Consider the following 13,855-nt stretch of genomic DNA (forward strand, 5'->3'; position numbering starts at 1 on the left):
CCAATCTCTGCCTAAAAACCTCCATTGAAAGAGAGTCCACCACTTTCCAAATCCATTTGATAATAGAGAGAAGAATCTGTCCATTTCATTTCTCTCATTTTTTCCAGTTTCCAGTTACTCAGATTTCTGCAGTTAATTTGGAACCTTTAAAAAAAAAAAAACCCACACAACCCCACCATGAAAATTCTTCAGCATTCTAGTGTGGATTTCAACTAATTAAACACATTTTTGTATGCAGTTTTGACTAATGCACACATTTTGCCTAGCCGTTTCTCCTACTATAATTCCTTTTTGTGTGCTATTTGCAAAGGCAGGTCTCTCTGCACAGCCGGTGGACGAGCCCAGCTTCCTGGGCCATGGCTCAGTGTTGGGGCCTGCAGAAGGTCCCTAGGTCAGTCCCCCAACAACATTCACAGCTGGGAAAAACATCTGCCTGAGATCCTGAAGAGCCACTCAGCACAGGTGATCCTGAGCAAGATGGACCAATGATCTGACCTGGTATATGGCAGCTTCCTATGTTCCTGGTGATGCGACTGGAGAAGGTTGTGTCTGGCTGTTTGGATTGTGGGTTTATGGCAGTGGTGAGGAAGCTCAGAGCAGTGGACCATCAGGCATCTCTATTGGGCCCAAGAGGCCACCTTGGGCAAATTTCTAAGCCAAAAGGCATTCCATCCTACCCAATCTTTGTCCTTTTCCTTTGGTGCATTGATCAGCTGAGTCCCTGAATAAGTTAGCTGGCCTGCATTCCCATTGGAATGAATGGGACTTAAGCTGTGATTAAGTAGATTCAGTGATTTCTGTGGGACCTAAGCTGTTCAGCTAAGTCTGGAGCCAACTAAAGGACATTTATGGGTACATTCCTCAACACTGGCACACATCTCTCTGTGTTTTAAGGTATCTCCTCTCTGTGCTACCCCAGGAGAGGTTAAAAGGCATTTTGTCTGCATATCAGACAACAGGAGCACCTCCTAGTATCCCGAGTATTTAAATCAGGGGCTGCTAACCTGTTGTTGACCAACAACTCCCATCATCCCTGACCGTTGGCCATGCTGGTTGGGGATATTGGGGCTTGGAGTCCAACAAACATCCAGAGAGCTGCAAGTTAGAGCCACCCTTGTTTGAAATGAAGCACTCGTGTGACGATCTGCCCTTGTACTTTAGAAGGCCTGAGTTCAAAATTCAGTCCAACAGCAAACACTCCAGGCAGCCTTGTGTGCAAACTGCTGCCTCTTAATCTCTCCTGCCTGTCTGTTGCATGGAACTCTCTTTTTAAAAAGTTTTATTAAAAGGTTTTCTTGGGTAACAATAGAACATTCAGAGACTCTGTTTTCAAGTCACAGAATCATTCAAACAAATCAGTCATATTCAGAGTGAGACATTACTGTTACACGGGCTGAGGGAAAAGAAAAACTGGAAGGGAGAGGGAAGGAAAGGAAAGGAAAGGAAAGGAAAGGCAAGACAGTAAAAAATCATTCTTCTACATAGTATATGAGCAAAGCTTTTGTGTCAAGTGTCATATAAACAGTTACCTTATTCTTGCTGGTGGTGCAAGAGACTAGAGGGCCCAGGGCATGGTTGGTTGCGAGTTGGTTGCACCATGTTTTGTCTGTGTGTGAGGGGGTGTGTGTTGTTGGGTGGGTCAAGTTAACCATATTGATTTGTATGCTGTCTAGGGGTGGGGTTGGTTATTGTCTTGCTGGCTTGCATATGTAATAAAAGGGTGCCACATCGGGGTAAAAGTGTCCTCCTGTGTTTGTCCCCATGTAAATAAAAAGATCAGTAAATAAAAAGATTAAACGAACAGAACGTCTTACCAGTTAGATTCTTTAATAATCACAGTGAAAGATAAAAGAACACGTCTACCTAGAAATGGTGGTGCTCCCAATTAAGGCACACACCCCCTGTCCCTATTAATCTACATCACTCCTATGTCTTGTAATCTGAGCTTGTTCCCTCTGCACTTTCTGTTCTAACACTTTCTGAGCTCTCCTTGTCTTTGGAGAAGGGGAATGAATGCTGTCCAGAGACTTTGAGTCTGTTTACTCTCTCTCTCTTCTAGTGTTTCTTCTGCCAGCTGTTCCCCATCCAGTATTTCCCAGCTTCTGCCTTCTGAACTATGCCCCTCTGCAAACCACTGTTCCAAATCTATACTGTCCTCCTGCTCCTGGGAAGATTCAGGATCAGGATCAGGGCGAGGGGGTGGCTCCCACCATTCTTCCTCAGTGCAGCCCTCCTCAGCACGGTCTCTGACAGTTTGGTATTAGTGGTCCATGTTCACTCCCAACAGATCCCTCCTGTGTCTAGTTATGACACTCCTAGCAGCTGAGAGTAAGTGGTTTGTGACTTCTTTGTCATGTAAGTGCACATAATTGTCTTGGAAGATATTGAGTAGGACCAGTTCTGGAATTGCTTCTATTACCTGTTTTGTTATTTTGCAAATTTATTGTAAGACTAATATCCGAAAGGATCAGATCTGGGGGCATTCCCACCACACAGGGAGGAATGTGCCCATGGAGGAACAACCTCTCCAGCACCTAGGTGAAATTCCTGGATGTATCAATACTAGCTTTCATTGTGTTAGGTACCATCTATAAATAAGTTTCAAAGCGAGTTCCCTTCTTTTGGCTGAGATATATTTAAAGTGTGACTTAGGCCAAAGTTCTAACCATCGGGTTGAGTTTTTTCGTGTCCTGTGTCACGTTCCCATTGGTCTTTGATTGTGGTGAAGGGGCCTGTAGTGGCGTAGAGCAGTATTTTTGTGTGTTGTAGATACCATCCCTTTGCTGCATCCCTCTGGTGTCAGAAGGGGTTTTCCAAAGTTAGCCAGCGGCCTGGTAGCTGCCGCCTTTGCTTACCAGGTTGTTGAAAAGGCCATGTAGTTGGTGATGGGTCAGCCAGGGTATTTGGGTGTCTCCTAGTTTCACATGGAACTCTTGACCTACCTCGGAGGACAGAAAGAAAAAGATAAGGGAGCCTATGTAATTAACGTAAGCCTTATTCCCAGAAGGGAGCAGGAGGGAAATGAGCCACCTACGCACACACGCACCCAGCTGCACAGCTGTCTTGCTCTTGTTGTGAAACAACTCTTGATCGATGTCACAAGTCAGCCTGGAGCATCTTGAGACCGGGCAGTCATTTGCAATGCTTAAAAAAAAAAAAAAAAAAAGAGGGATAGGAACATCAGAGCAATTTCTCCATAGAAAGGATTGCCGGTCTAATCAGCAGCAAATGGAATTCATGTTAGCATATATATGAAAGTGCTGTTCCTTCTGCCTATGCAGTAATAGCATATCTATCTATATATGTATATTATGCACGCATGCACATGCACACAATCTAGGCAGGTGACAGATTGCTTTTCTTAAAATCACAGATCTTCTGAATCTATAGTTATACTAGAGCTGCAACAGTTTAATCCCAAGGTTCCCAAATTACCCACCCCACCCCGCCACAGACCACTTGAAGATCGCTGAGGATCTTGGTGGACCACTTAATGGCTTTTCTGCTTGCTGTAGCCATTGCGGTGTGCTGTGTGCTAAATGCCATATGATCTTTAATTGCATTTTTTATTCTTTCTTATATATTATATTCTATTGTATTTGGAGTTAAACCACATGGAATTTAAATGACAACACAACAGAACACAGTATAAGAAATAGAAGAAGCAATAAAAAATACAACTGAAAACCAGTTTTGGATATTTAACATCGGGGCATTTTTTTCTGGGGGGACGCAGGTGTATGCATACCCCTAAATATTTTGTGAATCTAAGTTTGGCCTCATTGAGGGGCAGTATTTCAATATGAGTAGGAAAATGAGAGTACCCCTAAACATTTTTTTAGGGGGAAAAAGCACTGTTTAACATGATGGGCGTCATGTATTGTGTCTTCAACCATAAATCCACAGACCCGCTGCTGCGGACCACTTCAGTGAAGCCCACAGACTACAGTTTGGTTTAACTGATTAACAAATTTTAGCTTTTTTCTCTCCATTCTCCTCTCTGTTGAGTCTTACAAGGGGAGAATTGAGAGGAAGAAGATGGCAGGCATTGCCACCCCCTTGGTCTGGACGGACATAGAAGGAAGGAAGATGGGGATTGGCTGAAGGCTGGCTGAGATTCTTGAGGCAGTGCCTCACTTGCCCTAGAGAACCAACTTCAGCTGGGGAAGGCACCTTCTGAGTCTAAAGATGACATGGCCACATCGTCATTAAAAAACCCATGTTCAGAAGGTGTTCTATGATTCATCCTCATCCCCTTTCAGTTCTACAAGGCCAACCCCGAGACTAAGGAGGAAGCAGGGAACCTCTGCCCCCCTTGGACTGGTCACAAGGAGGAGGCAAGCAGGCAGGCAGGGGCTGGCTAAGGACAAGCTGAGCTTGGTGGGGCAGGGCACCATTTGCCCTCCTGGACCAACCCTCCTCAGCTCTCTTGGAGAGAGCGACGGTTTGCTATCACCTTCCGCCGAACCTGCGCAGAGGTTAGGGTGGTTTGATGGAAAGGATGCCAGAGTTCCCGAGCCGTGTTATGAATAATAATTTTATTACTTATATGCGCCCATCCGACTCCTTTCCCCCTCTCCCTTCAGGCCTTCTCCAGCTTCAAAGCAGCTCCCTGTGTAAATACAACAGGAAGCGCCCACGGGGATTCTCGTAGATCATCACCCTCTCTTAGCTCCTGGCAGTGATGTATGTGTACAGGTGTCTCTTTCTAAACCCCTATATACCCAGTGGAAGAAGAGTCTGGCTCAGCATAACATGTGGGAAATATTAAGTGGGGATGAGGGGGGAAGAGGGCTCGATGGGGGGTGCCTGCCATACTGGCTGGGAAAACTCAAGGAAAGCAAGAGCCCCCACCCCACCCTGATTTCTCCCAGGCAGGCAGGAGCTGCTCCTGCTCCTTGTACATAATCACTGGCTACGAAAGGCTCGTGATTGATAGCAAACAGCGTGGAAACACTCCCTCAAGAGCACCTGGCTTGAGGCAGGCAGCTTCCAAGCATGTTTGGTAAAAGCTGTGAGACAGTCGGATGCAGGCCGGCATGACTTCCGGGAGACGAAGAAGAAGCAGGGGTGTCCCAGGATGAATGTTGGGTCCCTGGGCTTTCTGAAATTGAGTCGCCATCAGGGATAAAAGGATCCTGCTGAAGATGAACAGGCGACGTTCCTAAAAATGGGCCTCATCGCTGCTCCTTGCTACAGTGGTACCTTGGGTTACAAACACTTCAGGTTACAGACTCCGCTAACCCAGAAGTAGTACCTCAGGTTAATAACTTTACCTCAGGATGAGAACAGAAATCGTGTGGCAGCAGCAGGAGGCCCCATTAGCCAAAGTGTTAAGGTTAAGAAGGGACCTCCAGAACGAATTAAGTTCATAACCAGAGGTACCACTGTAATTGAATTTAGCACACTTATGCATGGTGGAAAACGAAGACACAGACTTTCCTGATCCGTGTGGGACATTTGGGGTGGAGCAGGCATGTACCCCACACAATCTCTTCAGAACATCTACTGTGTGAGGTGGAAATGGTGGGCCCTTAACAACATACCCTCCAACATTTCTCCGATGAAAATAGGGTTGTTGTTGTTGTTGTTACCCTACCCATTTGACTGGGTTGCCCCAGCCACTCTGGGCAACTTTCAGTATATATATAAAAACATAATAAAACATTTAGAAAACTTCCCTATACAGGGCTGCCTTCAGATGTCTTCTAAAGATTGTATAGTTACTTATCTCCATGGCTTGTGGGTCGCATAACTCCATACCATGCAACATTTCTCCAATGGAAATAGGGGCACCCTAAGTAAAAACCAGACATTTTGGGATCAAATCAGAAACTGGGACGCCTTTTGTAAATCCGGGACTCTCCTTGGAAAACAGGGACACTTGGAGCGTCTGTAGCAAGCCATGGCTGGTGCCCATTGAGACTTGTGGGGCATATGGGAAGTAGCCCAACAGTAGGTAGAGCCAGATCCAGATAGAGGCAACTAATTCTAGTTGTCCCCATCCTTCTCTCTGCTGAGTTGAGCATTATTTAATATTTAGATGTTGCTTTTCAGCCCTCAGTGGGACTCCCAAAACTGTACATGAGCATGATCAAACAAGAACAACCCTTGTACATTCATGATCGGGGCAGTTATACGCAATCCCACTTTCAATACCGTTTCATCTGCAAAAGTTTTGGGATGGACATGCTGCTCTGTTTCCATTGGGACTTGTCCCATAGCATCCTAGTGAGATTCTATACCTTTTCAGGCCACAAATCTTCCAGTGTGTGTGTGTGTGTGTGTGTGTGTGTGTGTTGTCCTGCTTTTGCTGCATTACAGTGCCCAAGTGCCCTTGTGGACAGCACTAATGCAGTAGCACTGAGAAAGCAATGCAAAACAACTAATAAAGTGGGACGATGTGTGGGTAGTCCAATATTAATCCACTGCAAAAGCATTATTATTGCATCAACAACATGTTGCAGAAGATGCCTGCAAACAACAACAACAACGACAACCTATCAATCTGGATTGCTCCGAAAGCTCAACTACACTCTGTTTGCCATCTTTCCTGGGTTGTATTCAACTAACTTTTACTCAGAGTAGGTCTACTGAAATCAATGGCCATGATGACTAACTTTGGCCCATCATTAATGTCAGTATATCTGCTCTGAGGAAAGTTGGTTGAAAGCATCCCCAGTGTGTCAATATTGCTGTTGCTATCTCCCTGGATTGGGGCCACTGCAAAGATATATTGAGTCACAGGGAACTCGTTTTCATTTTGGGTTTCTGTCTTTTAAGCTGTCTCTTGAGGATGGCAAGAGAGGATTTGGTTTTGGGTGACTCACATATTGTGACCAGCATATCCTGTTGGCGTTCTAAAGGATGGAATGAGGCTACAAGACGCATGCAAACCAAGCACAATAATCTTCCCACCCCCCACCCCACCCCAGCTGTAGTAAATGGGATGCCACAACTTGTGACTCTTCTCTAACACGCTTGCACAATGGGGCAGGGTTCCAAATGGCAGCGCTGTTTATCATCCATTGAAGGCATCCAGCTCACCAAAAAAACCACCCAAAACAAAAAACCCCAACAAACCTCTGAATGCAGATCGTTATTTCCTGCATTACTGAGCTGGGAAACTGGATCCAGGCCCCGGCCAAGAATGGTTCACTAACCCGTAACATTATGCAGGGAGACAATGATCCTCTGGGAATGACGCATGAGGCTTTAGTAGTTCCCTGTCCTCTACTGTTACAGTGGAGACATCCATAAGGGCACTCACTGGCTCCTCTTCATGAGAACCAATTTTAGTCGATGGGCAGAAATTCAATTTTGTTTGCTTTTCCATGAGAAACTTGAATCAGAACGTGAACCCAAACACTTCCAAGTTCACACGTCTCTGAATTTGGCAACACGGTTCTCCAACCTGGCTATGTGTACAAAAAATGAGTGCATTAGGGCAAAGTGTGTTTTAAATGCACGTTAGTGAAAATATCATACAAAGGTTCATAATATGAGGGGAAATAGTAAGTACATTGGTCAAAACTGCATATAAAAATCTGTTCATTAGAAGAAATTTGTACTAAAATACTAACAGCTGTTTTGAAGGGGGGAGGAATCTGTAGTAAGGTGCAAAATTGAGATTAAGATTGGAAAATTGAGAAACTGGGTCAACAAAAGCTGACAGATTTGCCGATCCCTAACCATGGTATAGGGATGCAGGTGGTGCTGTGTGTTAAACCACAGAGCCTAGGACTTGCCAATCAGAAGGTTGGTGGTTCGAATCCCTGCGACAGGGTGAGCTCCCGTTGCTCGGTCCCTGCTCCTGCCAACCTAACAGTTCGAAAGCACGTCAAAATGCAAGTAGATAAATAGGTACCGCTCCGGTGGGAAGGTAAACGGTGTTTCTGTGTGCTGCTCTGGTTTGCCAGAAGCGGCTTAGTCATGCTGGCCACATGACCCGGAAGCTGTACACTGGCTCCCTCGGCCAATAAAGCGAGATGAGCGCTGCAACCCCAGAGTCAGCCACGACTGGACCTAATGGTCAGGGGTCCCTTTACCTTTACCTTTAACCATGGTATAACCTTATATTTCGAGGGCTGAAACAAGTGTAGGGGCAGCAGAGGTTGCCACGGTTCATCAACCATGCATGGCATTTTGAAATCATAAGACGTACAGTCAACATGTGGATATACATCAATATGCAGTGCAATGGTAAGATTTGGGTTGAGAAGGCTGGATTCTAATTTCTGGTCAACCTTGAAACTCACTGGGTGGCCTTAGGTCAAGTACTTTCTCTGTGCCTAACCTACCACACAGGGTTGTGGTGACCACAATCCCCATGTAAACTTCCCTTGGGGGAAAGGCAGGATACGACCGCGAGAAACAAATCAAGAACCATACATTTAATGTTCAGGAATGATTCTGCTAAGTGGCTAGAGGGACATTGGTTTGAAGATGTGGTCAGCCCTGCAGCCACATCCTATGGGTGCCTTCTAAGATTTGCCACATCAGCAATGGCAGGAGTCCGCATTGCATTCCTGGTCAGCATCCTGTGCTTAATTTAGGGCTGTGAGCTTTTATGTTTGGTTCTATGAGACTCAGTATGCACTTTTTTCACTCACAACATTGAATGGGCTTAAAGGCACAGCTCAGCTTGATGTGTTGCCATACTGCAAAGGATTCTGGGGCATGTGCTAGAATGCACCATGGATGGCACTGCTGTGCCCAGTTGCTCTCACCCTGGCTCCCATGTCAACCAAGACTGCACCCTGTACTTTGCCTGATATTTTTGTACAGCTTCCTAAAATCCTAGAATTGTAGAGTTGGAAGGGAGCATAAGGGTACAACTCTCTGCAATGGAGGAATTTTTTGCCCAACGTGGGGTTCGAACCCCCAACCCTGAGATTAAAGAGTCTTGTGCTCTACTGACTGAATTTCAAATGCAGTGGAAGATTCCAATGCTCCCACACCACTTCAGATTGCAGAGCAGGATCAGAATGGCAGTGCAACCATTCTCAAAGGGGAAGCATTATCTGCGACTCTGCAAGGCATGGACGCTAGCCCTGGTTGCCATCCCATCAGTTGCAAGCAACATTCCCATGCAAATCTGAATTGTGGGGCAAGAGTAGTCACAGGGAGTGCTGTGGAACACTCCCAACGACTCTTGAGAACTATATGAGAAGGCAGCCCTAAAACTCTTTTGCAGGGCAAGAGTGATAGGGATGCACAAGAGAAGGCCAGGAATGTTGGGCAGCACTCCCTTAACCCCTTCAGATTCCCAAGGAAAGATCAACATTGGCAGGCAAGAACTTTTAGGGAGATTTGCACACCCATGTCTGAACCTCAGAACACGAAAGAACGCCCGATAAACACTCAGTAACGGACCCCTGCTCCCCTCCCAAAAACACAGCTTGGAAACCACCACACAACATCTAAGGAAGAAAGATAGTCAAAAGTCCGATTTTATTATTGCACAATTGGTAGCAGCAGTCTCTGCTTTCATATTCAGAGGCGGGAGTGGCTTCAGGTTCAAGGGCACCTGGGCAAAGCAAATATTTGTAAGCCTCTCTGGATTCACCTGGGAGAAGCAGTCACAGCATTGCAAACAAGCCACACTGGGTGGCTGCGCCAGGCAGCCATTTTAATTGCCCATAATGCCCTGGAACAATGCTGTCCTAGAGCACTGTGGGAAATCTGACATGTCCGCTCCACCCAGCCAACCAGTGTTGTTCAGAAGGCTATGGTGAAGAGGCGTGTGTGTGTGTGTGTGTGTGTGTGTGTGAGAGAGAGAGAGAGAGAGAGAGAGAGAAATTAAAAGGGGTGGGCAGGGCTGGTATCAGCAGTGGGCCCTGCTACAGTGCTGGCAGCCCAAGGCTGCTGGGCACCAACCCCAGCCCTGCTCTTCGGCAAACCTAACCCTGCTCTGATCCACTGCACTGCAAGGGCACGAGAAAGGGCAGGAACCTACTGGTTGGAGTGGGGGGGGCGCTCAGATCGATAACCCTCAAGCTGATCCGGCTTGGCTTTTATTCGTTCAGCCAGTGAGACTCTTACTCTGAAGCCTCCCCCCACCTGTTTCCCTCCCCCTCCCTTTTTGTGCTGAAAGGGGGGGGGAATTAATGCAAAGTTGCTTTAAATTAGAAAAGAAAAAAAATCCTGACACAGAGAACAACTCTGGCCGGCTGCTGGCTGGTGGGTCTTGGCAGGCTTTGGAAACTGATGCAATCAGCCGTGATTAACAGTGGGGAGAGGCCTGGCTTGACAGCACTCCCCCACCTGCGTTTGCCATTGTGTTCCTGTTAGCTGCTCGCAGGTGTTTGCTGGCGCCAGGCTGTCTGAGCTCCCAGCCTCGGCTCCTTCCCCCGCCCCTCCCTGCCGGCTGATCTCTGCCTCTCCGCTTCCAAGTCCATTCAATGCGCCTCTCTCTCTCTCTCTCTCTCCCTCTCTCTCTCTCGCTCGCTCGCTCATTCACACGTCTGCAAACAAGGCCCCACATAGAAAAGGCCCAGCCGCTTGCTCTCGCGCTTAATAGCCTCATTCCAAAAATGAAAAAAGCACCATCCATTGCTCTCGAAACGCCAAAAATCCTGCACAAATTCCTGCCTTAATTTCTCTGCAAGTTCCCCCCCTCCCCCGCGCGTGGTTGTAGGGGGAATACTCAGAAGTCTTCTCTTTGGTCCTCCACCCCCCCCCAGCCCTTTCCCCTTGTTTATTGCTCGCTCTCGATCGGGCCAAAGGGGGCTTTTGACCGGGAAATAATTGAAAGAATTTCATTCCTCTCATCTCTCTCTCCCTCCCTACCCTCCCTCCGCCCGTCTTTCCTTTCTCTTCCAACCCGACCTTTATAAGAGAGGAAGAGAAACGTAGAGGCCGCTTCCAGTTTTCCTCGTGCATTGAGATCTGTTTAATCGCTCCTGGAAACCGGGTAGTTGGGGGCGGGGGGGGGAGAGAAATGTGCCGAGCCCTGCCCTTAAGTGATTTAAAATCATTTCCAAGAATGGGGGGGGGGGGCGGTATGTAAAACAGGGTTGCTAATAATATTGCTGTTGTTCCCTTGGCAGGGCTCCTGTGCCTTTTAACAGCTGCTCAAGCTGAACTCTCCACAGGTAGCATTTTCCCCTAGGGTTGCATGTGCGGGGCAGGGAGTGAGGTTAGGGCTTCACTTGTTGAGTTTGTGCTGGGGGTTGGGGTGGCACCGGCCACCCTCGTGTCAACACGAGTGTGCAGTGGCATTTGGGTGCAGAGGAACGTAAGCTGCGGCTCGGGCGGCTCATCCTTGCTCCCCTCCAGCTCAGCATTTTCCGCACTGAATGGCAGTGGCTTTGCAGGGTTTTTAGACCTGGGACACCCCTAGTCCTATCCAGAGATGCCAGGGATGAAACCAGGGGCCATTCCACCAACCTATACCTTTTCCCCACGGAGGAGCCTGCCTGCGAATCACCTGTGAACCTGTGGCCCTCTAGATGTTGTTGGACTCCAACTCCCATCAGCCCCAGCCAGTCTGGCCAAAGCTCAAGTATGATGGGAGTTGGAGTCCAGCCACATCTGGAGGCCCACAGGTCCCCCACCCCATATCTGTTCTGACTGGTAGCAGCTTTCCAGGCTGAGGTTGTTCCTAGTCTCTGCTCCCTGGCTGTTTTAATTTTCTATGCCAAGAACTGAACTTGGGACCTTCATGTTCTCTGCCACTGAGCTGTGGCTCCTGCCCTTGAAAGCCCTGCTAAAGAGAGAAAACATGGGATATCAAGCGATCAGTCAAGCTCTCCTCTTCCTCCTCCTCCAAAATGCTGTGGAGGAGAACCACCCAGTCTACATAATGAACTGCTGTATATAATAGCAACATGCTGGTCCCTACTGCATCCAGGGTGAAGAATCTATGGATCTCCAGATGTTGCTGGACTCCAACTCCCATCATCCATGACTATTGACCATGCTGGCTTGGACCAATGGGAGCTGCAGTCCAACCACATCTGGATGGCACCAGGGTGCCCACCCTAGCTGCAGCAGTTACCAGCATGCTGCCATTACATGCTGTAGCTTACTCTATACTTCAGACTTCTGTGTTGTTGCAGAAAGATCAACACAAAACAAGAGGATATGGCGTTTGTGTGTGTGTTGTGTGTATGAACTTTGTAAAATTTCCCAAACCTAAAACAGACCTGAAGGAGGCCTTCAAAACAGAAGAGTCGACTCCCAAACAAATCATTCACATCTTTTACTTACACTCACTGCCAGCTTTTGGAATCAGGCATGGCCAATGGTGAGGGGAGGATGGGAGCTGGAGGTCCAAGAACCCCTGGAGAACACGGTATTGGTTCCCCTCGATTTGGAACATCTTCTCCAGGATCACTGATTTGGTCTGCACCACAGCTTGAGCCTTCTGGTGTGGCTGGTGTGCACCATCCCAATCAGGTTAAGGCCAGATTGGGTTAAGGGTTGGGGTGGTTGAACAGCCTAAGAAAACTGCATGCATACATAGCACTGAAAGTGAAAGATGTCTAGAAGAGGCCCAGATCTTTTATAAGGCACTCACCACTTTTCTCCACTGCTACAATCTCATCCACCACTCCGCCTACCTCCACCCCCAGCATTCCCTCCTTCTCACCGAACTGCAGAGTCTTAGATAACTTCTGCTCTCCAGGCCTTTCCCCCCTTCTTCTTAAAGGTTGCCAGATGTTCACTGTCAATAGGAAATGGACATGATTTCAAAAACACCTATGAAACAGCCAGCTCTATCCTTATCTCAGTAGAGACCTGTAACAGACACGCACATGCCTCCACAACGGACAGGCCTCTGTAAAAGGGAGACACCCTCCCCCCACCTTCGATTCTTCCAAAGCATGGATGGGCAATTTGTTTGATGCTGGAAAAGCAACCATGACCACAAGGACTCCAAGCAATTTGATGCCTGTATGATTGACATAGTTTTCACAAAGCTGGCATGTTCAAGCCCAAAGCTGATGAACACATAGCATTTCCTCTGTGCACTTACTTGTGCCATTTTTAAACTAGCCTGCACATACACACTCTCACAAAAAGACCTGAATTTGTTCTTTGGAAAAATCATCAGCTCAGATCCTGATTTATACTTAAGACGCAGTAACAGGAATCCTTCCTGGAAAATAAAAGATAGCTTTGGTTTTCGGAAACTGCAAGCCTGAATAGCTTTAGGAAACGGGTTTTGTTTACATTAGGAAACGTGATGAATCTCACCGGCTTCAATCTCCCAGCCAGCTGAGATAAGCAGGAGTTGCGGAATTGCTTAACCCTGAACCTCAAAGAACCTCCTGGGTCAAAACAAATATGTAAGGTTGGGGTCTGTATGCCAGTGGTGGGTGGGGCCATGGCTACATCATCATAATTATCACCATCATTTGTTAAATTTACATTTGGTCCATGCAAAACCCAGAGGTTCCTGCACACACAGTAGACACAAATGCCTCTCCATCAAAAATCACCTCTCCAAGAAGCATTCTGGTTACATCAACACCTTCCAACTAAAGCACATTTATGCCACTTTTACTGTTATGGCTTCCCCTTAAGAATATTGGGTACTGTAGTTTATCTCTTCATTGAGCTACCATTCCCAGCGCCCTTGACAAACTGCAGTTCCCAGGGTTCTTTGAGGGAAGCCATGTGGTTCAATGCACAGGGAGGACGCGACCTATGACAATTAAAAGGCGCATACCAGCCAGGCAAAAAGCACTGAAGAAGGGAATATAACAGGGCCAGTGAGGATATGTGGTTGAAGAAGAGCCCCAAAGGTCAGCGAGATAGGCTTGGTGGGCGGCTCATATACACCCTTAGCATATGTCATGAACTGGCAGGATGACAGGGAAGAGGAAGAGGATCCTGACGAGAGGTG

At 47.2% G+C, this 13,855-nt stretch overlaps 1 long non-coding RNA gene across 1 annotated transcript in view; it reads right to left on the reverse strand.

The window, feature by feature from the left end:
- The window catches only part of LOC307221792, a 40,519-nt gene that overhangs the window by 10,157 nt on the left and 16,507 nt on the right, over positions 1 to 13,855 (reverse strand). The window contains exons 2-3 of the long non-coding RNA XR_013841521.1: positions 12,596 to 12,670; positions 3,047 to 3,144 (exon numbers count right to left, since the gene is read on the reverse strand). This is a non-coding gene — a long non-coding RNA (uncharacterized lncRNA). The remainder of the gene's footprint in view (positions 1 to 3,046; positions 3,145 to 12,595; positions 12,671 to 13,855) is intronic.

The sequence above is a fragment of the Podarcis cretensis genome (genome assembly GCF_951804945.1).
Source record: "Podarcis cretensis genome assembly, chromosome: 8".
Taxonomy (NCBI): Eukaryota; Metazoa; Chordata; class Lepidosauria; order Squamata; family Lacertidae; genus Podarcis; species Podarcis cretensis.